The sequence below is a fragment of the Pleurodeles waltl genome, chromosome 1_2 (genome assembly GCF_031143425.1).
Source record: "Pleurodeles waltl isolate 20211129_DDA chromosome 1_2, aPleWal1.hap1.20221129, whole genome shotgun sequence".
Classification (NCBI taxonomy): Eukaryota; Metazoa; Chordata; class Amphibia; order Caudata; family Salamandridae; genus Pleurodeles; species Pleurodeles waltl.
This window is the reverse complement of record NC_090437.1, coordinates 152,094,647-152,117,542: the sequence shown is the minus strand read 5'-3', so window position 1 is coordinate 152,117,542 and position 22,896 is coordinate 152,094,647. Positions and strand designations below refer to the sequence as shown.

At 48.1% G+C, this 22,896-nt stretch overlaps 1 protein-coding gene across 1 annotated transcript in view; it reads right to left on the bottom strand.

Annotated features, from left to right (window-relative positions):
* SCARB2 (scavenger receptor class B member 2) overlaps positions 1-22,896 on the bottom strand; it is a 420,920-nt gene that overhangs the window by 131,367 nt on the left and 266,657 nt on the right. The gene's annotated exons all lie outside the window — the stretch shown is intronic.

The window sequence follows — 22,896 nt, the reverse complement described above, 5'->3', positions numbered from 1 at the left end:
TAAGAAAGGAAAACATGTTAAAACACAAATATTAATGTCTACAGCAAATTATGTGAACATAGTGAATATGCAATAAAATATGTTATAGATATTCAGATTTTACACTAAATTGTCACTAATTTCCAAACATTCCCATGCACACAAACAAAATCTTTAGGGTAATGTATGAGGGGAGCAGTATATGACTTAACCAGAAATACAGAAGGACAACAAGCATGGTTTGACAAGAGCAGACTCAATTGCAATAGGCTGGTGCCATTTGGAATATGTTTCTCATATTTTTAGAAGAAAGACAAAAAGAATCATGATAATACATCTGATAAAGTCGCCTTGGATGCACTGGATCCATTTTCCAGTGAAATCACCTGCTTTGTGCCTCTCTGGTAGATTTGCAAAGTGCTTTGGAAGTGGTAAAATCGGAGAACTGAATTGTCAAATGCAGCTGACTTTCTACATAGGTATGTTCATAATTTGTGTTGCCCATCTTTGCCCCCGGTGTAGTAGCTCCCTTTATATGTGAGAAGACAGGGCCATTAAAAAGTAGCAATCCCTTAATCACTACTCTCTTGCAGTTCGGATCCTTCTGTATGTGTAAAGTGTAGAAAGGTGCTTTGTTCTTGTGTAAGTGGTGAGTGTTTTTTGCACAACTGAATTTTCATGAAATATATATTATTTTGTGAACTAAGGCCTTCTTGTTTAAATACTCCAAAATTGGCGGTCATCTTTAGAAATGGCCTGAATAAAAGTGTCCCAGAAAATTCAACACCTGAGCAAACTACTGTGTTGCTGAGGTTGTAATTACGAGTTGTATGGCCTTTAAAGCACCAGGCAATTACCAGGTGTGACAAAGTGCGCACCCCTGTTACATTTTTGCAGGTCACACCTCTGAAAATTTACCTGCGAAAGAAGGCCCATAAATACCAAGACGTGAAGATTTTAGTGCAGATTATGCCAGGCCTCGAAAAATCATTAAAATGTTACTAGACCTGCAAGTCGAATAGCTTGAATGATCTACTTGACCTAGCTGTAATGTACTTGACCCGGAAACGGGTCTCAAATTGTGCGATCCTAGGCAAGTATTGTATTACAGTGACCTTTTTCTTCATCCTCACATATGAGTGCACCTTCAAATATGTGAGGTCAGCATTTCTGCTGTAAAAAAATCATCTTTTGTTTGCTTAACTATACTAAACGTTTGCTCCATGTATAATAAATCTAGCCCACATATAGGGTACACATGATCCATGTATGACTTGCTACTTAGTTTACTAATAGCTTTGCCATCAGGGCAGGAGTATTTCTCAGTTTATGTTTAAACACTCACTTTTCATAAATATATTACTAAAGCATGACGTGGTAGTGCACTGCCATTTACAGACAGTAAATTTCCAGGAAATCTCCAAAAACCTTCCCACTAATTTGCAGCTTTACTGATAAAACTATATAGTGCAGTAACAATAATCTGTGAAAATTGGGTTTCAGAAAACATTTATCTTTTGGACATCACCAAGTAGTGTTCTGACTTTTTTTTCATCCTATTAAAACATTCTTTTCAACACACAGAAGTACAAAAAATGGTCTTTCACAGCTACTGAAATATATTTTGAAATGTTTGTAAAACTGACTTAGTTATATAAATGTTGTGTGCTGGGAAAAACCTGATACCAAAAGCCTTTCATTTCACATAGGCCAGACAGTTCACTTTACAAAATCCTGGAACTCTGCAGTCACACGGAAAAGTGTTCCCATTGCAAAAAGATAAACTGACTTTTGACCTCTGTCTCTGAACACAGAGCAAATGTGACAAGAATAAGATTTATAGGCATCTTAATTGCTAATTCAGTTTCTGAATGAAATGGAACACCTGTCCTTTGTCCACTACCCAGAAGGGTGGAGTGGAATCTAAAAATAGCTTGACCTCATATAATGAAACTCGCCATAGTGAGTGGTCCAGTAGATTTTTCGAGCCCTGTATGCCTTCTCTTCAGGGCACTAATTCAGGAAAGATTGAATATAATCCACTTCATAATTTCAGAACTCAGGGGTATAGAATTTTACCAGGAGCAATAAATTCCATATACCCATCCCGAAAGCTCATAATCAGGCCTAAGTATTTTTTAAGAACCCTCCTCGTTCCGCCTTTCTTCTCCTTTCACACAGGAATTCTTTGCTCAAGTGAAAATCAACACAAGATAAGTGAAGGGCTGCATGCAACAGGGTTGCTGGTCTCACTGTCCTCTTGGAATGAAAAGCTGGAAATTTTACTGAGCGTTTCTTGTTCTCCTTTCAAATGTTCAATTCCATCGAGATAAGAAAAGGAAAGAAAAGGCACATTTATGAAGGTGTTGGATGAATAGAACCTTTTAAATTCCACCGCAGACAACTTAGAGATGCCACCTTCTCCGTTTGTGGTGCGGGAGGGAGGCAGGGACAGGCGAAAGATTCTGAACTCTGATATTCAGGCATTGAGTCTGGGTTATCAAGAAATGCTCGCGTGGGCGAAGGCGTCTACTGTCTTCCATGCCTCGAGTTATTTAATTTAGATTACAATCAGCCCGTTCTGTCTTCGCTCCCCATGCCTCTGTCTTAGCAATTTTAGCTTAAAGGTAAGCTTTTAATTGTGCGCACTGCAGTCTGTAAAAACTACAGTGAGAAGTGTTAACTGTCTCCTCCCTTTTTTGTTACTAGTGGGTTTTGATTTTCTCCGTTCATTTTAAAAGGCAACATAATGAAGTGATATTAAAACTAACCTGTTGAGGACACTGTATTGTCTTCCATATATGCCTAGATAATGACCCTCACCTTACTGTGGCCTTCTGTATTACCGGAGGACCTGTTTTTTTCCGCACACAAACCTTATTGGGTTACCACTGAGAGAGCTGAGCAATTTAGATAATGTGATACATGCCAACATTTTAGAATGAGAAAACCAAGCTACTTACCTTCGGTCACACCTTATCCGGTAGAGACAATATCTAGTTGCAGAGGTCTTACCTTGCAATTTTCCCCAGGCACCAGTCTCGATCTGGAGATTTTTTTCGAGCAGTACCCCTGCGTCCCGTTACGTGGCGTCGGTTGGCTTCGCGTCTGTCGCTGTCATCCGCACCGGATATGACATTGTGAATCCTATATAGGCACCACCCTGGTGCACTGACATCAGTTTCTTCGACAACTTTCCACGCCAGAAGCACAGAGCTGTAAATGAACTGAATACTGGTGTGTCAAAACTAAGGCCCTGAAAGGGAGGTCCCTGCCACTAGAAATCAGTTCGCAGAGGGGGGAGGATGGGTGGGTCGGTAAGGAATCTGCAACTAGATGTCTCTATCATCTAAAGCGTTAGCTAAGGTAAGTAACTTGTCGATCTGATAGAGACATCTAGTTGCAGATTCCTTGCCTCAGCATAGATAGATAACCCAAGCAATACCATCTCCGGAGGTGGGTCTGCGAACCAAGATTATATTAGAAAGTCCTGCAGGACTGATGGGCAAAGTGCCCCTCCCTACGCACCTGCCTGTCCAGGCAGTAGTGTTTGGCAAACGTGTGCAGAGATGCCCACTACGCCGCCTGACAGATGTCAAGAACTGGAACTCCGTGTGCTAACGCACTGGTCACAACTTTAGCTCGGGTAGAATGAGCAGGCAAACCCTCAGAAGATTGCTTTTTATCCAGTGCGTAGCTGATCTTGATTCAGAATATAACCCATCTTGAGATGGTCAACTTCTGCACTGCACGACCTTTCACAACCACATAACTGACAAAAAGTTGATCATTCACCCGGAATGCTTTTGTATGATAAAGGTAGAATGCCAACGCTCTTTTTGGGGCCATGTGGTGGAGCCTCTCCTCTTCTTTAGAAGGATGTGGAGGTGTGTATAACGTAGGCAAGGTGATGGATTTCCCTTCATGAAAGGGCGAAACAACTTTTGGCAGTAAGGAGGCCCTAGTGCAAAGCACCACATTGTCAAGATAGATGGACAGGTATGGCGGCTTAGATGACAATGCCTGCAGCTCACTCACTCTGTTGGAAGATATAATGGCCACAAGGAAGGCTGTTTTCAAAGTGAGACACCTGAGAGGACAATTGTGGAGAAGCTCTAAAGGACAGCACAACAGACATATCAAAACCAAATTCCAATCCCTTGGGGGCATATTTATGGGGATGAAGGAAAAAGATACATAAGACCCTTGAAGAACTTATGAACAATAAGGAACTTAAACAAAGAAAGTTGATCAAGCAACCTCAAAAAAACAGAAATAGCAAATAAACAATCCTTAAGAATGCCCACAGCAGAGCCCTGCTGGACCAGAGCAAGGATAAACAATACAACCTCAGAGAGAGGGGCAGAAAGGGTGTCAACAGACTGGTCTGAGCACCAGCCCCCAATTTCTTTCAATGACAGGGAATACCATTTTTGTGGCGGGACACCTGGCTGCCAAGATTACCTTACAGACTTCGGGCGAAAGGTCAAAAGCTGTAACCACTCCATCTCCACGAAAGAAGGTGGAGACAGGACAGGTTCAGGTGGAGAAACCTCTCCTGCTGCTGCAATAGAAGATCCTCCCGAAGTGGCAGTCTGATTGGAGGATCGATGTGCATGATCGGTAGCTCCATATACCAGACTTTTCGTACCCAGTCTGGAGCCACAAGCATTATTTGTGCTTGGTCGCTCTTGATCTTCATAAGAACTCTGGCAGGAGTGGTATTGGTGTAAAGGCGGCCTATGTTCCACTGAAGATGAAAAATGTCCCAGAGCGACTGCCACATTGGAAACTTCAATGTGCAAACCTGCTGACTTTACACATTCTCTGAGGAGAGGAACAGTTTTAATCGAGACTCTCCCCACTGGCGAAAGAGACTTTGGGGGTCATTCTGACCTTGGCGGTCCATGACCGCCATGGTGGAGTGCGGTGGAAGCACCGCCAACAGGCTGGCGGTGCTTCCTGGGCGATTCTGACCGCGGCTTAAAGGGGAGCCGGCGGTTTCCCGCCAGTTTCCCGCTGGCCCAGGGAACCCGCCATGGCGGCGCTGCTTGCAGCACCACCATGGGGATTCCGACCCCCTTACCGCCAGCCTGTTTCTGGCAGTGTCCACCGCCGGAACCAGGATGGCGGGAACGGGTGCCGTGGGGCCCCTGGGGGCCCCTGCACTGCCCATGCCACTGGCATGGGCAGTGCAGGGGCCCCCTAACAGGGCCCCACAAAGATTTTCACTGTCTGCTTAGCAGACAGTGAAAATCGCGACGGGTGCCACTGCACCCGTCGAAGCCCTTCAACTCCGCCGACTCCATTCCGAGCCGGCTTCATTGTTGAAGGGGCTGTCCCGCTGGGCCGGCCGGCGGTCTTCTGGCGGTCGCCCGCCGGCCCAGCGGGAAAGCCGGAATGACCGCCGCGGTCTTTTGACCGCGGTGCAGTCTTTCGGCAGGAACCGCTTGGCGGGCGGCGACCGCCGCGGTCAGAATGACCGCCTTTGTGTCACCTCCGGATGGGGAAGCCATTCATGATCGACCAGATATTTTCAGCTGACTTTGTCCGCTCTGGCATTCAGAGAGCCTGCCAGATGTTGAACCACCAGGGAAATGCCCTGTTGTTCCAGCCATGTCCAGAGGCGCAGAGCTTTTAGATACAGGGTCCACAACCCCACACCGCCCTGCTTGTTGCAGCACCACATGGTGGTGGTGTTGTCTGTGAACACCTGCACTACCTTTCCCTAGAGAGTGGGAAGATATGTTTTCAATGTTAGCCTGATCGCATGGAGCTGCAAAAGGTTGATCTGGAGTCTGGACTCCGCCAGAGAACAGATGCCTCTGATCTCCACCTCTCCCAGATATTCGCCCCATCCCTGGAGCGACACATCTGTCACTTCTGTCAGATCTGGTTGGGGAAGGAAGAGGGAGCTGCCTCTGACCCAATCGTGGTTTATTAGCCACAACTGCAGATCTCATGCAGTTCCCTCTGAGATATGGACCCTGTTGGAGAGATTTCCCTGATGCTGTGCCAACTGGACCTTCATGTCCCACTGCAGAGCCCACATAGGCAAACTGGCATGTGTCACCAACATGATGCAGGAGACCATGAGGTCCAGCAGCCTCAGAGTTCTCCAGGATAGAGGCTGAAACATCAATATCATAGCCTGAAAATCCTGAACTCGCCGCTCTCGAGAATAAGCGCGAAACTGTACTGTGACCAGAACAGCTCCGATGAAAAGGAATGTCTCAGAGGGAGTCAGGTGTGACTTTGGTTTGTAGATAGTGAACCCCAGCAAATGCAGAAGGTCCGCCATAGTCTGGAGGTAGGAGATGACAGTCTGGGGCGAGCACTCCTACAACAGCCAGTCACTGTGATAGGGGAAGACTGAAACCCCTGATCTGTGCAGATGAGCTGCAACCACCGCCATCACTTTGGTGAGCGCGCAAGGGATGCTGGTAAAGCCAAATGGGAGCACGGTGAACTGAAAGTGCTCATGTCCTACCGTGAACCACAACTAATGTCTGTGGACAGCGAGGATGGAAACAGGGAAATAAGTGTCCTTCAAGTCTCACGCTACCATCCAGTCTCCTCGGTCCAGGGCAGAAAGGACATGAGCTAGAGTGAGCATTTTTAACTTCTCCTTCTTGAGGAAGAGATTGAGGGATTGAAGGTTTAGGATACGGCGGAGACCCTTGTCCATTTTGGGTACCAGAAAGTAGAAGGAATAGCAACTGCAACCTACTTCTGGCCAAGAAAGCCAAACATTCCTCTCAGAGAAGTGCCCAGTGATCCTCCGTCATCTGATCGTAAGATGGTAGCATGAATGGAGGAGTAGTCTCAAAGTGGAGGGAGTAGCCCCTTCGGACTATCTGCAAAACCCACCCGTCTGATGTGATGGATTGCTAGTGGAGCAGGTGATGGTGAATCCTGCCTCTGACCAGTCCGTGGTGGGGAAGAGTAAGACTAGGAAGATTTGGAGGCAACTGCGGGGGAGGTGGGTATGTGTGTGTGTGTGTGTGGGGGGGGGGATTGGAACGGACTGGCCAGACCGCTGGCTCCCTGATCCATGAGGTCAGTGGATCCCACGGCCCTGGCCATGAAGAGGCCCAAGGACCTGGCCATAGCACGAGAATCTTGAAGCACTGGAGCATCGAGTCTGCTTTTTCTCAAAGAGATGGGTGCCATCAAAGGTCATGTCCATAAGATTAGCTTGGACATCTCCCGAAAACTCAGACGTCCTCAACCAGGTGTGTCTACGTAGGGCCACTGTTGATGCAACCGCTCTGCTCAGCGAATTGGTAGTGTCCGGTCCACATCGGATTGTGAACTTTTTAGCGTCTCTCCCATCAGCAACTGCTTCAGAAAGTACAGCTCGAGCCTCCTCCAGGACCTGTGGCAGAACTTGCACAACTGTATCCCACAGCGTGTGGGAATAATGCCCCAAAAGGCATGTAGTATTCATGGACCGCAATGCCAGGCTGGGGAAGAAAACACCTTCTTCCCAAGTGTGTCCAGAATCTCGGATTCCCTATCGGGGGTGCGGAAGAGAACGTGCCATGGGAGGTGGGGGTTTGGATAACCAAGCACTCAGGGGTGGCGATTTGCAAATGGAAACTTGGGTTGCCCGGAGCAGGGCAATGATGGCAGGCAATTGTCCTGTTCACAGGAGCCCCTGTATTGGGTTTGGACCAGGTACCCAGTAGGACATCTGTAAGGGCTTCATTGAAGGGGAGCATGGGGTTTGGAGGATAAAGCTCCAGGTTGAAGCACCTCTGTCAGGAGGTTAGTCCTGACTGCCACCGAAGGCAACTCAGGTCCAGGACCTCAACTGCTCTTCGCACCACCATGGATATGACGCTCCCTCCTCCATTGCCACGGTAGGGGGAGAAAGCATGCCAGTATCTGGGGAGGTATGCAGTTCACTGGCTTCACCCAGTCAGTTCACCAGTCCATGGTGTCTTGGAGCTCATATTCCAAAGGACCTAGCGACCCCTCCCATTCTTCACCATACCCCAGCCCATAGGATAAGGGCTCATGATCTGACATAGGCGGCAAGGCTCCGGTCAGCGTCACATGATGGCCATCTGGCTTTGAGTCTAAGGTGGCAATGAGAATGGGGGGTGGGTAGCGTCAGTGCCAGTGAAGGTCAAAGTGGCACAAATGGGACGGTCGGGAGTCAGGAATGGATCCATGGATGCTCCTTGGAGCCGAGGCCAAAGCCGCTGGTGTGGAACCCAAAGGGGCCCCTTCCGACTCCAGCTCCACAGGGCCCGATGACGTGCCAACAGTGCCAGACTGACCAAAAATTAGATTCATGGCTTCATAAAATTATTTTAATTGGGCAGGGGTCTCTGGTTCCCAGAAACTCGGGGATGCATGGAGTCGGCCCAGATGGAAGCCTAGAGCGACAATGCTTCCTCGTCCTGTTGGCCAACGGACAAGGGGAAGTCAAAGAATGCTTGGCTTACCTGATAGTTCCAAGGACTTGGAGTGGGAAGAGGGGGGACACAGCAACCAATCCCAAAACCTTCCTCTCAACAGAGACCATAATTTGCATGGAGTCGAGCGCCGGGCCGTCATCAGCTTCAGGGACCACTCCCTCAAAGCCTTCGGATGAATGAAACACTCAGAGGACAACTTCAGTTGTGGTCGTGCTCCAGGCACCAAAGGCACACGAGGTATGGATCCATTATAGACATCGTCTGATGACAGGACCCTCAGAGCATCAAACCGGACTTCCTAAAGACATCCCTCGACGCACCAGGAGTAAACACTCGAAAAAGCTTCGATAAAAAGTTGAAAAAGACCAGTCAAAAAATTACTGAGGGGTAGCTCTCTTCAAATCAGCGCTGGTTGGCATGGAAAGAAAAGAACTAAAGCCAGCGTGCCAGAGTGGCACCTACATAGGACCTGCGCTGTCATATCTGGCGCAGACAACACTGATGACGGATGCAGAGCTAATCAACTCCACCTTATGGCACGTAGGGGCACTGCTTGAGAAAAATCTCCACATCCAGACTGACGCCTGGGGGACATTCTAAGGGAAGGAATCTGCAACTAGATGTCTCTATCAGATATTGGGGGATTTTGGAGAAAAAAAAAACAGGGAAATGTATTTTCCTCCACTGCCTTCCATTGAAAAAGAGGCAATTTGAGACCAAAATACAGTCATTTGTGGCTTCAAAAATTCAGAGTTTCTTGGCATGTATGATAATGATCTGCCTGTTCTGTCTTTGGGCCCCATGCAACTCTTTCTGGTATTTCTAGTGAGCTGTGTTAACGGTCACAAGTCACAAGTATGTGAGAATCACCAGGAGAGGGACTTTAGGTCTGGCCACATGTTGGGGGTCAGGAGTACATGTTTCAATTGGTAAGAAGTTGTGTGCTTCCAGAAAAAGTACTTGCCCTCCACACATCTGTGATCATTCTGTTTATTCATCTGCCAGAGCTTCAACTTTCAGGCACACCCATGACATTATAATGCTATTAAAGTGTCTTGGATAACTAGATAATTTATGGTAGTTTTTTCTAGCAGCAGGACAGATGGAAGGAGGGCACTCATTTACCTACACAGATTTTCAATGCAACCATCACATTATCTTGAATTGACAGTGGAACCCGCACATTACCTTATGTGATCAACAAAAAATAGCTTTCTCCTGAGAGAGGAGCGTAAGCTCCATCGACATGTTGGTCCTCCTGAGTACAGAATTTGATTGGGCTGAATTTGTGTGCTTCCACTAAAACTACTGCATGTATTGCACTTTTTGGCTTGTGGCAAAGTAAATACTCACTGTAACTGTAATTGTAATTATATAGTGCTTGATAACTCTGATGAGGCGTTGAATCACTTTTTAGTGAGTAGCACGCTACTCCGGAACCCAACATTAAAAAAAATATAAATATTTTTGATTTTAAATTCAAAACAAATAACTCTTTCTATGTATATCAGACATCAAAGACTAAAAAACTCTAGCTCCTCTCACTTTCTTTCGCTCTGTCTCTCTTTAAACCAATTCTCCCACTCAGACACTTATGCACCCACTCATAGACCCACTCAGACACTCATGCACCCACTCACTGCCCCACTCAGACCTTCATGCACTCAATAACAACCCCAGTCAGACCATCAAACACCCACTCAGACCCACTCACACAGTTACGGACCCACTTACTCACCCACTCAGACCGTCACACACCCTCTCACAGACCCACTGACACCCTGGTGCACCCACTCACAGACCCACGCATAAACTGACGCACCCACTACAACACTGATGTATGCACTCTCACACCCAGACAGACACTCTGGCAGCCACTCTAACCCAAGATACAGACTTTTATACCTATTCTCATAGCCAGAGTGGCCACAGACAACTTCCACAGTGCATGTGCAAATGGCCGTGCACAGCATCAGGTTGGGTGGTTAGGGGGTTGGCCGCAGGGACTGGCTACAGGTCAACCCTTGTGGGTTGGATTCACATATAGCAATGAAAATTACTATATGTTTAAAAAAAAACATAGACAGGGTGCGAGTATCAGTTACTTAAAAGAACTATAACTGCTGAATTTCTATGGTTGTGTACGAGTAAATTCAGAACCTAACTATAACATCTCTGTAACTTTTTTTTTTCCAGTGAAAATAAATAAATAAATTTAAAAAAAAATAATATATAAAAACTTAGAGGTGGGCACCACAAGGTAGTTCTAGTTAGGACCTAGTTTCTACAGAAAAGGCATTTTTTGTTTTGCTAATAACTGTGGTGCCGTCTGATGAATCTTCATAGGTTAGTACAAAGAAAACCACATATCTAAATACATACATATAATCACATTATAAATATATCCATGCATAGGCAAATGCTGTACATTTGTGTTTGAGTGTGTTGGTCATGTAGGAGAGAAACCAACACTAGAGTAGTCTTCTGAAGATAAGACATAGCCATCTGCGACTCTTACATTTGTAGGTAATGAATTCCATAGTTTGGATGCTTGAAAAGAGAAAGATGTAGCACCCATGTTTTTTTTTCTTGTATATGTTGGGATTTTGAGCCGAGGTGCCAATTTTGAGTGGAGGTGCCTGTGTTGTATGTATTTTGTGATTTTATTCCAGATAAAAGGTGGTCCTGTTCCATGTATTGCTTTGTGGGTGATACAAAGCAGCTTGAAGGTGGACCTTCTGCCAACCTCTAACCAATGTGTGGCTCTCAAGGCAGGGGAGATGTGAGCATGTGGCTATTCACCTAGGAGTAGTGTGGCAGCAGAGATCTGAATTTGTTGTAGTTTTTTCATAGTAGATAAAAATGATCTGTGGTTGAGGCCATTTGAGTTATCAAGTTTAGACAGTAGATGAAAGATAGTAGCTTGAGCCTTCTATGGAAATCCTAGGTGGAGGAAGATGTGTCTCTGAGTTTTCATAGTAACAAATCTTGATCTTGCTAATTTGTTCACTTGGGCCTTCATTGATAATTTGGAGTCCATGATAATTCCAAGGTTTCTTACTTCCTTAGACACTGTAGGAGGTGGGAGATTGTCAGGCCAGGTGAAGTGTCATATTTCTTCCAATCGCCCCATTTGAGTATTTCAGTTTTGAAGGCATTCAGCTGGAGGTGAGCTCCATGTCATCCACTGATCAATGGCTCTGAGGCAACTGAAGATTTTTGAGTTTCCAACGTCTTTGGGGATTTCAAGTTTAAGATGTACTTGTGTTTCATCTGCATAGTTATACCATGTGAGCTGAAATTTATTTATCGTTGCTGGTAATGACTTCACATAGATGTTGAAAAGCAGGGGTGAGATTATAGAGCCTGGAGAGGCCCCTGAATTTGTGAAGTATGGTTTGGATGAAAAAAGGGGAGTGTGGATGATATTTCTCCTGCTTTGAAGGTAGGATGTAATCCAGTCAAGACCAATCCTTTCTATGGTGGCTTCGTTAGAGTCTTTGGATTAGTGTCATGGTCATCTGTGTCAAAGACAGCTGAAAGGACGAAGAGAAGTAGTTCAGCAACTCTGTTCCAGTCTACTGTGTTTTTTTAGGTCATCCCAGGTGGAGATGAGGGTAGATTCTGTGCCTCTTCCTGGATGGAATCCAATATGGAAGTCAGAAAGTATGGCGTTATCTTCAATGAATTGTGACATCAGGGCGAATGCTGCACTTTCTATCAGTTTGCTCAGGAAAGGTCCATTTGTAATGGGTCTGTAGTTACTAGGGTCATACAGGTCCAGGTTTGTTTTAAAAATGGGTGTATGCATGCATTTTGAACTCTTCCTGAAAGAGTCCTATAGTTAACAAATTAATGATGATTTTTCTCACCAGTGCTACAGCAGAAGCAGTTAAAGGAACATTTCTGAATATATGTGGCGGACAAGGGGCAGAAGGGCAGCCGGTTGCCCTGCTTGCTGTGACCAGATCTATAAATTCACTTTTTGATAGCTGTTTGTGATGTAATATGACTAAGTTGGGTATGGTGGCAAGTCAACGATTATGGCTGTAGGCTTGATTTGTTTATTATGAAATGTTATGATGAAGGCACTAGGCCTATATTGTGAAAAACGTCTATTAAAGTTGATAGGCATTTAGATGTGAAAGTCAACAGTTAAGTACTTTGTTGCGTGGAATCTCCAAGATTATCGTTGTAGGCAAGGGTTTTGACGCAGGCAACCCACACTGACAAACCTTGGGGGTCCGCTGTGATGATTCTTGTTAAGCCCTATTAAGAGGGGTGATATATTGTTTTACAAGCTTTATTTTTCAACATATTTGTAATTTTATAACTGTATGCATGATGGTTGCTGGTTAGTGTGCACTTGAATAGGCAGGTGTTGGGTAGAATGTAAAGCCAATGTTAAAGGTTAAAGACTTCTTTGGGAAAAACGCGCTATATTTCAGAGGTATGATTTGTTTACAATGAAACGTTATAACAAAGCCAGTAGGCCTGACCTACTTATTGTAAAAAGCGTGTATTAAAGCAATAGGCTTTTAAAGATGGATTGTTACTACATTGTGTTAAAGCCTGCAGGCTTGTTAAACCCCTTTTAGTAGTCATATTGCTTTGCTTTCCCAATTGTAATGTTGTATACAATTTAAATGCTGTGACTATATGCCTAGGGGTTACCTTGTGGGAAAGTCTGTGAATGCTTATTCTTAGTACAGTAGAACTGAGCTGGTTATGGTGACAAGTAATAGCAACAGACATGTTTGGTTACACAAAATGTTAAACTACCCTTGTAAGGAATGATTTTGGTATTGGTTACTACCTCTACCAAAGCCTATGGGGAGAATATTTGCATTGTATTACATCTTTCTAAAATCTCTTCTTAGAAGTCTGCTAGGATCGTGTAATACAAAAATCATGAAATAATACATACATCCATATACAAATAAATACACATATCAATATAGATACGTAAAAAGTATTTGGGTCCAGCCTGCTCTGTCTGCGTGTCATTTACACTCTGCTTCCACGAATGGCAGTGAACTGCATGTCCTTTGCCCTGTGAACCCGCAAATGAGTGTGCTTCAGAATCAGAGTTGGTTACCAGTCCTTTAGTTATTTTTTTTTTGTTTAGTTTTTTTTAGTTTTTTTAAATTGTTTTATTGCAAACAATATAAAATGGTACACAATCCAAGAGGGATCAAGGTCCCAACATTTGTAAACAGTCATACATAGTAGGTCAAAGTATATAGGCAATAGATGATGCAATGGTACATTGTCAGTTGTTCTTCTAAACCGTTGCCATGATGGTCACAGCAGTCATGCTGATAACATAATGGTAACAACCATCAGAGAAAGCAGGAAAGAGAGCAAAGAATAGAGGGGGAAGAGAAAATATAGGTCGGGGCTGGGGAACACGCAGTACTTTGTGCTATAAGGCATCTTCGTACGGGGGAGGTGAGGGGGGATTGGACCCTTTTATAGGATGGTGGGGGCTAGGTTATAGTGTCGTCTAACCCTTCGGGGATGGGGAGTTCGCTCCTCGCAATGCTGGTGTTCAGCTTGTAGGCTAGTCGCAACGCCTGCATACAGTGTGTTATCAGATTACGGTCAGGCATCTTTACAGTGGGAAGCGGCCTGTCGGAATAGTAGCGTGCACCTGGCTAGTGAGTTGCCGGGATGGCAGATCAATCTGGGTGTGACGACCTGGGTTCCTTGGCTTCTCTCGGCGGCGCTCATGCTTGTAGCTTAACGTTCTTATGCTGACTCTGATGTGAGGATCTGTGACTGCAGGTTACTGAGAAGAGTATAGGAAGCCTGGGATGCGCCCCTGGGGGAGCTGAGGGAGGGAAAGGGGAAGAGGGCAGGCAGGGAGAGAAAAGTGTAAAGAAGAAGGGAAGAAGAGGCTAATGAGAAGAGAGAAGAGAGGAGAAGAGGTAGCCTGTCACAGGGAGGACCAGAAGCAGGGGTGGAAGATGGGAAAGGGAGGGGAGAAGCATGAAAGTGAGAATGTGAGACCGGAGGGAGAGGAGGGAATGGTGGGTGATTTCAAGCGACCTACGGACATCCCCCAGTGAGGAAGGGAGCCCACACCTGGCCGAATACCTGGGCTTGGTCTTGCAGGTTATAGATGATTCTCTCATGCGTGGCAATGCGGGTCATAGCTATAATCCATTCTTCCGGGGTTGGGGAGCGGCCGATCGCCAGTGGCGTAATATGCAGATTTTTGCAGTGGCTAGTGCTGTATGAAGCAACCTCTTGTGCGGTCTGGTTAGGTCTGGGAGAGAGGTCACATCGTGCAGAAGTATGAGGGAGAGGGGAAGTGGTGCCGGAAGTACCATGGATTCAGCCAGGGTAGAGCCCACCGTATCCCACAGTGATCGGACCGTTGGGCAATCTATTAAGATATGTTTGAGGTCACAGTATGGTTCTGGGCATCGCCAACACTTCGCGTGCGGGAGGAGTCCTGTCCTGTGCAGTTTTACTGGGGACCTGTACCAATCATGTAGGACCTTGAAGAGGCAGAACTTTAAACGTGCCTCTCGGGTACCTCTGTCCAGAGCCTCTAGGATGTCTTCCCATTCTTCCGGGTCTAAAGTCTGGTGCAGTCGGGTTTGCCATTTTAGACGTAGTGTGTCTGCGAGGGGTTGGGAGTAGAGCTGTCGCATAATTAGGTCATAGAGGCCCGCCATGACTCCCTTATGTTGTCCCCACTGTTGTAGGTAGGCCACTATGGGTGAGGACCGCGATCCCCATTGGGTAACCTCGGTCCCCCAACAAATGCAGTGTTTAAGTTGCAGATATTGCCACTCTTGGCTCGGCTGGAGATTTAATTCCTCCCGTAGTCTGGGGAAAGATTTAAGCGTGTTGTTTTCCAGAATCTGGGAAATGGTATGGATACCAGCTCCCCTCCATCGTGGCCAGTCCAGCACTTCACTGCCTATCCGGAGTCCGCTATTGCGCCATAGGGGTGCTTGAGCGTGGAGGAGAGGGTGGACCCCGAGCAGGCGGTGGACCCTACGCCAAGCCGCTCGTGTCACCTTCAGAGTGGGGTTCACCGATCCGTTAGATGGAAGGTCGTCACGGTAAGGCCCTCCGAGTCCCCCCTCCGCGGACTGCAGTAATGTCTCCACAGCTATTCATTGGGACGGGTCAGGCACTTCGGAGAGAGTGTTCGACAGCTGGGATAGGTGTAGCGCAAGTGAATAGTGCTCTACCGACAGTAGTCCCATGCCCCCGTGGGAGCGTCGGGCTAGGAGTTTGGCAGGTGATAGGCGTGGTCGCATAGAACCCCATACGAATGATCTGATGAGTGTATCTATGTTTCTCAGTGTATGGAGAGGCACCTGCAGGGGGAGAAGCCCTAGAATATAGGTGAAACGGGGCACCGTTACCATCCTTACTGCTTGTACTCTGCCCCACATGGAAAGGCCCAATTGGCTCCATTTTGCGAAGTCAAGCTTCATCCGCGCAATGAGGTGGTCAATGTTGTCCGCCACCATGTGCGTTAGGCCCGATTGACCAGCACTCCCAGGTATTTGAGGCGTTTCGGTGTCCAACGGAACGGGAAGCCTAGAAGAGCTGCTCTTGTAGTCATCCGCAAGAGGGGGAGCGCCTCGCTTTTGTCCCAGTTGATGCTGTAGCCAGAGAGGATTGCAAATCCATTGATAATCTCTAACAAGGCAGGTATGGATCTTTCTAGGTCCATAAGAGTTAGTAGGATGTCGTCGGCATATAGATAGATTTTAGAATTGCCGACCGGAAGTGTGAGACCCGTGATGGAGGGGGAGGAACGAATAGCCGCAGCAAGTGGTTCCATTGCTAACAGGAACAGGAGGGGTGAGAGGGGGCAGCCCTGTCGAGTACCTCTTCGGATAGGGAAGGGGTCAGAGAGAAAGCCTCCGCAATTGACTCTTGCCGCGGGTTGGTCGTAGAGTAGCCGTATCATGGAGATAAAACTGTCTCCTAGACCAAATCTCTCCAGTGCTGTGAACAGATAGGACCACTCTATGCGATCGAATGCCTTTTCCGCATCCAGAGACAGGGCCAGTGCCTCCTCTTGTAGGTCTCTAGAGGCCCAAAGGGTATGGCATAGGGTGCGCAAGTGGTTCCTTGAGGTGCGCCCTGGTACAATCCCCACTTGTGTGTGGTGGATCAGAGACGGTATGACTTTGCGTAATCTATTGGTCAGGATGCTCGCTAGGATTTTGATGTCACTGTTTAAGAGGGATATGGGTCGATAGCTGTCGCACCGCAGGGGGTCTCTCCCGGGTTATAGTATGATAGCTATCATGGCATTGTTGGATATGGCCCCCAAGGTTTGTGTTGAGCAAGCTTCGTTCAGGGCCTCGTGTAGTATGTCAATTGCGTCTCCCCCTAGCCATTTATAAAACTCCGCCGGGAATCCATCCTCCCCCGGTGATTTGTGGTAAGGGAGGTCAGAGATGGCTTTTTCTACATCCTGCCTGCTTATTTTCCCTTCTAGAAGGTTGCGTCCCTCCTCGGACAAGGAGGGTAGATCAATGCCCGCCAAGAAGGTTGTACATTGTGCTGAGCTGGGTGTATTCTCCGATGTATAGAGATGTTTATAGAAGGACGCAAATTCATTAGCAATGGCTTGCAGGTGCGTTAGTATTTCTCCAGAGGAGGCACAAATGGCAGGGATATCGAGGGCAGCTGCCCTCTGCCGAAGCTGGGCTGCCAGCAGGCGTCCTGCCTTCTCTTCCTGTTCGTAATGTCTTCCTTGTAATCTCTGTAGGGCATACTCTGCCTGAGAGGTATACAGCTCATTGAGGGCAATTTGGGCACGCTCTAAGTTTCGGCGCCCCGTGAGGGAGGGGTGCGCGGTATATTGCCTAGTGAGCTGGCGTATGTCAAGTTCTAGAGCTGCCTGTTTCTCTTTTCTGTCTCTGTTCGCCAGTGCCGCGTCTCGCGTAAGTTGCCCCCGCACTGAGGCCTTGGCTGCGGCCCACATGATTCGGCTAGAATCCACAGAGCCTAAGTTATTTTGAGCGAAGGAGGCAGCATGGTCCTGTAACTGCAGTTTGCCCTGGGGCGAGCGATAGCAATGGGTCGCGAATCTCCAAGGTATACGACCCGGAGACACAAGGCCTAGATGGATGGCTATGCAAATCAGGGAGTGATCCGAGAAGCCGCCCTCCAATATGCGGGTCTCGTGAGTGCGGGCCACGAGGTTGTGGGACAGAAGGAAATAGTCGAGGCAGGATTGGGTGCCATGTACCGGCGAGATGAAAGTGAATTCTCGCTCTGCGGGGTGGGTCAGCCTCCAGTGGTCTACCAGGCCATTGTCCGAAAGTATGTCGGTCTGTAGGGCTCTATCTGCATTGTTACTAACATCTATGGGGCCCGTTCTGTCGAGTATTGGGTCTCTGGCTATGTTCCAATTCCCCCCTATTACGTAGCGGGATGCCCCTATCTCGGTCAAGAGTCGGTTGATTTGTAAGAAAAAGAGGCGTTTCGGGCCCGATGGTGCGAAGATCGAACCTACGCACAGCGAAGAGTCACCCAACTTCAATTTGGCAAACACGTAGCGGCCCTCGGGGTCGGCCCATGACTTAAGAATGGTATGCGGAAGGGGTTTGCGTATTAGTAGCGCCACGCCGCATTTTCTTGGGGTGGCCTCTGTGCTAGGGGAGGGGGGGTACAACTAAACAAGGCGGTGCCCACCCAGTTGCGTCTCAGTTTGTCGGATTTCGGGCCATCCAGGTGTGTCTCTTGTAAGAGGGCAATGTCAGTCTGTTTGGAATTGAGATAGGATAGGACCTTTTTCCGCTTTATAAAGTGGGTAAGGACGTTTACGTTCCAAGATATGATTCGCAAAGGTGGTGCTGGTCCTCTGGCTGTGTCGGACATCCGTGCGCCTTTATTGGGGTCTGCCCGGGTGTAGGAGCACTTGGGACAGGGCAGGGACAAAGGTGTCGGAGGAGGGTTGGGTTGAAGAGGGGAAGTGGAAGGGACTCGACAAAGCATCTAAAGCTGGGGGGATGTGTGAAGGGGGGGTGGGGGGGTGAACAGAAAACAAGTGGGAAGTGGGTGAGGGGGAAAGGAAGAAATTAACTTCTAAAGGATAGGACAGGCAAGCAGGGCTGATAGAAAACGGGAGGGTTTAGAAAGAATAAGAAAAGGAAAAGAAGAGAAAACGGGACACCAGTCCCGGCGGTTTAGGACTATAACCTGCGGGTTTAGTGCCCAGGCCTATCGAGCTCCGTTACCCGACCAGCGGGCCCCGGACCGAGGGAGACGGCACACGCACGACGCCTCGGCCCCCGTAGTCTGGCTCTCCTGTCTACCTGGGGATCCAGATGGTGTGTAGAGACGGGGGGGGGCGGAGGGGGCAAAGAGGCAAAAAAAAAAGGGGGGGGAGGGGGGAGAGGGGCATGCATGGAACATGTGTGGCTTACGCAGCATGTTATGTGAGGTGCGGGGGGGTCAGGGCCACATGGGTCTGTGGCAGTTTTGGGAGATAGTATCTATACCTTGTTTGCGTCCGGGAGAAGGGAGCCGCCAGGAGGCATAAGCCGATTTTGTCGGTTTTTTCAAGTTTTGTCGAAACCGGGGAGGGGGGGGGGAGGCGCGTTGAGCGAAAACAGCGTAACAGTTCTGATGGAGTGCTCGAAATCTATATAGACAATGAACAGGAGTTATGCTATTGGAAGAGGTCATTTTACCAGGTCTCTAAGAAGGGGGGGGAGCAAAAGAGAGTATGCTGATGCATATGATAGCAAACAGAAATATTCAAACGCTATCTAGGGCGAGCAGAGGTTATAGCCCCTTGTGACAATATGTCTATGAGTTCACGAAAAGAAACAGGTACTCATCTCTCCTCTTTGTCTTCTCCAGAACCAGGGTCCGTCGGTGCGGTCATGCCAGCTCTTGATTGACTGTAGGGAGGATCCTGAGGGGTGTACTGTTCTTTTGGTCCTCCGGGGGGTCCATCGTGGGCTTCAGAGGAGAGCAGGATTTGTCCCTTTCCCCCAATTGTGCGTGCATCGCCACCGCTTGGAGTACTTGGCCCCTATCATCATAGCTTTTTGCGAGTCCCTCAAAGTCTCTTCCCCTACTTTGGGGATCTGTGGTGGAGCGCATTTCAGGTTCAGGTGCGGGTACTGGATAGCTAGTACTCTGGAGTGGGCTCCGCGTGGGCTGAAGGAGTTAGGCGGTCATTTCCATGGACTGGGTTTGATCTTGTAGTCCTTCTAAGAATGTTCTCAAGTCCTCCGGGTCGTAGAAGTTCTGTGATTCCCGAATTTTAGTGATCCACATTCTAGCCGGCTCAAATAGACCAAATTTCACTTCTAGGCGACGGAGTTGAGTGCGGAAAGGACAGGAAGGCTTTCCTCCGATCAGCGGTCTCCTTGGAAAAGTCAGCTGACATCTGGATCTCCAGGTTACCCGATCGAAGCAACCCTTGTGTGCGAGCCGTCTGTAGCAATTGGTGGGCCTGCAAGTGTCTCAACATGCAGGCTATGATTGGGCGGGGGCGGCCATTTCCATCTTTTCTCCTGGGGTCCAGCCTGTGTGCCCTCTGGAACTCTAAAGGGGGGTCAAATGTTATATCTGTTAGCTTGGGTAATATGTCCCGCAAGTAGGAAAATATGTCTGCGCCCTCCACGCCTTCTGGAAATCCAGTGAGACGAACATTGTTCATGCAACTCCTGTCCTCCAAATCCGTTAGTTTGCTACGAAGGTGCGAGAGTTCTAGGTCTCTGTCGGTCCAGGGGGCTACTTGAGTTTCCACCGTTGTCACATGTTGGTCAAGCCCGGACATCTGCGATTGAAAACCGGCTAGGTCCAGCCGCATAGATCTCATCTCCGCTGTCAGTGCCACCATGGCGTTGTCCATACCCTCCAGCTTACGGCTCACCGCCGATATCTCCTGCAGTATGCGGTCCAGTGACGCACCTTGTGTGTCCTCCGTCATGTTGGCGCAAGGAAGGGGTGGAGAGTCCTCAACCGAGGGGTGTTTCTGCTGTTGGAGGGCTTCAGAGAATAGTAGTTGGCGGGTTGATTTACCCCTTACTTTGCCCGTCGTCTTGCCCCTGGGCATTGCGGGTTCTCCCGTTCTGGTAGAGTGCCCAAGGGTGTCAGACTGTGGCGCGGTTGGTGCTTAGGACAGAGTCTCAAGGATCGAACCCCTGGGCGTCTAGGCAACGTGCAGATCCAGGCACAGGTACAGACCCCGCGATCCTGCGCTCCCAGCTGGGTGAGGGAGAGAGGGGGGGTCTCCGGTGTTGTCTCTGTTCACCCTATGCCGCCTGGACGTCAGATCTGTGGTCATCCACTACAGCGCGCCTTGCGGGGGAGAAAGCGCGTGAGACCATAAAGAGAATTATGAGGTTCTGAATGTTTGGGGCTGCGATCGGCCCTCCTGTCTCTGTTCCCAGTGGCAGCTGGGGATGTAGCCAAATGTCCCAATGGGATGGCTTCTGTGATGTTCTGTGCTGTTATGGGGCCCGTGCAGTGCTCTCCACCACTCAGGAGGGGCTGCGCCCCCTGTCCCTTGTCAGTCAGGAGGTCCGGCGGGCATTTAGCGTAGTTGGGTGCAGAAAAGGAGAAAAAAATAAAGAAGGGTGCTCCTCTCCCTTCCCTTCACTTTTGGTTGCTGGGTCAGATGTATGTCGTTGGTGGTGCTCCTCTTTATTTATATATTTATTTATTTGTTTGTTCCTCTCTTTTTTTTTTTTTCCTTTTTTTTTTTCTTCCCTTTTTTCTCGTTTTCTCCTCCTTCCTCCTCAGTCTTTCCTTCCCCCCTCACTCTGCTTCCAGTCCTCCGGTCTGCCCCGCCCCGTTGGGGCCACTGCCTTTGCGTAATCGGTTGGGGGAGGGGGGGACGAGCGGAGTCCCACTCGCGATGCTCCCCACCCCCCCAGAAGCAGCAGCAGCCCTGGGGTTGTGGTCTTCGATGGCGGAAGGGGCGAAGGAGGCCCCCGGGTCCAGGGTTTTGCGATGGGAGGAGGGAGGGGAGGTCGCGCAACACCGATGCGGCTCTCTCTCTTTCCGCAGGCCGCCTCGGTCTCTGGCGTGCCTGCGGGGGGCCCCCGTCCCCAAGGGAGGGGAGGGGTGAGAGGAGTGAGGCAGGCAGTAGAAGTCGCAAGGCTCCCCGGCCCAGGACTGCCTATTACTTGAGGCCGCGGCTCAGTCCTCCGCCGCAGGCCTCGGCGCCATCTTCCTCGGTCCTTGAGCGCGCTCCCTTCGCGGTCGACGTGCCATCCGCTCGTCTCACAGCGCCGGTCCTCGGCGCTCAGTATTGTCAATGGTTTGGGGGGCTCTCGGTGCCCCCACGGCACCGCCGTCCCCGGTCTGCGGCCCGCCACCTAGCAGAGCTCAGCTCTTAGGCGGCCATCTCCATTCGTGGCCAGACCACGCCCCCCCAGTCCTTTAGTTTTGAGGTTTCTCCTTTCATACTTCCCCTTCTATTTCTTTGATTCCCTTCTTTTAATTTAATATTTCTTAAGAGGATACTCCAGCTTTCCAAGCAATGCTAACAGGTTGCTTGCTTGCCACTTATTTAATCTGCAGGATGTTACATTCTACACAGCCACTTCCTTTAAACCAAGAGATCATTTTGGAATGCTGTTGTCCATGGCGTATCATTGCTTTAACATTCCACGACGGCCAACACGTTGGGTCGAAACCCATGCATGAAATTTGAAATAATGGTAGACTCTTTACATTATCTTTGCAAAAATGACAACCTATACTCTATTTAGTTTATTACTACAGACATTCACCCGCCATGTTTAGAAGGCAGCAGGTTTTCTTTTTTCTACTTGTATTCGTTTAAATTATCTTGCATATGTTGTTGAGTTTTTGTGTGTTTTATGACTGTTGTGTCAGAAGGTGAAATTAAGGATGAGACAGTGGATTAATAAATGAATGTATAAGTGCAAAGAAGAATGTGCGCATGATGACCAAATGAGTGTCTACATCCATTAGTGACACAAAAGACACTTTCATTCATAATCCTGACCTATTGGCATTGCCAATTCTTGGTGGAACCTGTGCGTTTTTGCTTTCATCCTTTTAGGTTGAAAAGCAACACACGTAGAAATATACAACATAAATGTGTGTGTTTTATTGTGGTTGTGTCAGAGAGCGGATTGAAGGATGGGACAGTGGATTGGTGAATGTAGTGGAAAGAAGAGTGACAGAGCTCATGTATAATGACTTACCATGTGTCTACATCCACCAGTGACACAAAAGGATCTTTCATTCATAAGCAAGACATACTGACCTTGCCAATGCTTGATGTAACATGTGTGTTTCTGTCTTCACCCTTTTGGAATGAAAAGCAACACATATAGAAATATACAATCTAACTTGGATGAGATGAGGCCTAGCAGCGGCTCACTTTGGAGCTGGGGCACCAGACTCAAGTTCCGGCCGTGTCTCAACATCAAATGATTCTGGGCATACCAAAATTTACCTGTGCATAAAAGAGGTGTAATGTAATCATGTGCTTGTGTAATGTAAT